Source organism: Palaemon carinicauda, unplaced genomic scaffold, assembly GCF_036898095.1.
Source record: "Palaemon carinicauda isolate YSFRI2023 unplaced genomic scaffold, ASM3689809v2 scaffold629, whole genome shotgun sequence".
Classification (NCBI taxonomy): domain Eukaryota; kingdom Metazoa; phylum Arthropoda; class Malacostraca; order Decapoda; family Palaemonidae; genus Palaemon; species Palaemon carinicauda.
Window position 1 is genome coordinate 22,501 of NW_027171904.1, and position 2,500 is coordinate 25,000.

A 2,500-nucleotide genomic window follows, 5' to 3' on the forward strand; every position below is an offset into this window, starting at 1 on the left:
ACAAGATGACCTATTAGAAATCTTTAATGTTCAGAAAGCGCACATTGATTATTTACGCCAAGAACATTCGGCATTAGTGGTGTCTGGGCAGTTTGGCGCCAAAACTTCCCAACTGTTCAAAAATTTGTCACGGGGCACAACTAACCTAGATGACAAACAATTAGATTCATTACTAAAAGCTGTGCAAATAACTAGTAATGATCCAAGTACTAAACCAAAATATAGAGACAATCAGAGAGGGCGCTTCTACAATAACTTCAACAACTACAGTGGGGGATATTACAACTGTAGAGGTCGCGGTTACAACAACAACAATTACTACATGCGTAATCAGTCACAAGGTGCTTCCAATTACTCCTGGAATAAACATGAAGGCGTAAATAATAATAACACAGAATAATGTTTAATGTTGAATAAATTAGGCCTAGTGCTAGTGTCACTGTGTTGAATAAATTAGGCCTAGTGCTAGTGTCACTGTGTTGAATAAATTAGGCCTAGTGCTAGTGTTACTGTGTTGAATAAATTAGGCCTAGTGCTAGTGTCACTGTGTTGAATAAATTAGGCCTAGTGCTAGTGTCACTGTGTTGAATAAATTAGGCCTAGTGCTAGTGTTTGCAGATCGTGTTTGGTTATTTGTCACTAGTGAAGTGAATGACCATGTTACACTTTGTTTCTTCTTTTTTTTTCTTCTTTTTTCCCCTTTTCTCAAATTTAATTTATCCCTTTAAATTTAACTGTTATAGATACTTATGTAATGTGTAATTTGGTAGAAAACATACAGTCTTGGGAAAAAATTGGAACCCCTGAGTACATAATAGGCTGGTTAAAATATGGAGTGACTATACCATTTTTGTCAGAACCAGAACAGTGTGAATTCGCGAACTATACATCTAGTGTGGAAGAAGAATGTTTTATTGACTCTAAAATAGTGAACTACCTAAATGACGGTTTCATTACTAAGGTTTCAGAAAAACCCCTATGTGTGTCACCTATAGGATGTACTAGAAAGAAAGGAAAAGAAAAATACAGATTGATTAGTGATATGAGATTTGTCAATCAGTTTATTGAAGTACCAAAGACACGATATGAAGACTTATCATGTTTACCGAACGTTGTGAAGAATGGTGATTCTTATGTTAGTGTTGATTTGAAAGACGGTTTTCATCATATACTTATTAGACGTGACTTCAGGAAATATTTTGGGTTTAAATGGAGAGGCCAATATTATGTTTGGAATGTTTTGAATTTTGGATGTTCTATTGCACCACATATATTTACAAAAGTTTTGAGGCCAGTTGTGAAGTATCTAAGAGAATGCAGCATCAGGTTAATACTTTATGTTGATGACTTCCTGTTATGTGGTCCTAAATCCACACTACTACTAGATACTGAAGTGGTAGTAGACACACTTACTGACCTTGGTTGGAAAATCAACTTTGAAAAATCCATATTAATTCCTAAGTCTACAATAGAATATTTAGGCCTAGTCTTAGAAACTCAAGATAATGGAATACCAATGCTAAAGGTACCTAGTACTAAGATTTCTAAAGTTAGGAAAGACATTAAAAGGGTGTTAACTCAAAAGTCAGTGTCTGCTAGAGTTTTGTCAAAAATCGCTGGCCAGTGCAATTTTATTTGTAAAGCAGTATTGCCAGGCAGATTAATGCTAAGAAATGTGTACAAGTTGATCAAACAAAAAAATACATGGGAATCTCAACTAGAACTGGACTCATGTGCCAAGAAAGATCTCTTGTGGTGGTATGAATCATTAGCAAAATGGAATGGGAATGTAATATTACCCTCAGAAGTCGACGGCCAGCTGGTGACAGACGCATCCCAACTTGGTTGGGGAGGGCATTACAAAGAACAGACAACTCAGGGTTTCTGGGACCCAGAGATGTCTTACCAACACTCCAATGTAAGAGAGTTGATGGCGGTTCTTCTAAGTGTAAGAGCCTTTCTTCCCAGTCTAAAAGGAAAAACGATTCAAGTTTTATCAGACAACATCACTACAGTAGCGTACATCAATCACATGGGTGGATCAGTAGTGGAGTTGACAGAAATTGCGAAGTTAATATGGGCCGAGGCTATACAAAACAATCTAACAATTATTGCTCGTCATTTGAGCGGCAAACTAAACACCCAAGCGGATATGTTATCAAGAATGTTGGACAAACACGAGTGGATGTTGTCAAGACCGATGTTCCGGTTTTTGGACTCGATGTGGGGACCTCACACAATAGACAGGTTCGCATCTGCGACATCTACACAGCTACCAATCTACAACACAAGATTTCTCGACCCAAATGGTATGAAGTTGGATGCTCTGGCACAAAAGGATTGGAAAAGGGAGAACAACTTTGTAAATCCACCTATAAGACTTTTAGACAAAGTTCTTTCAGTAATAGAAGGTCAGAGAGCACATGCTACAGTAATAGCCCCATGGTGGCCAGCTCAGACATGGTTCAAAACTCTAACCCAGTTGTCAATATGTCCACCC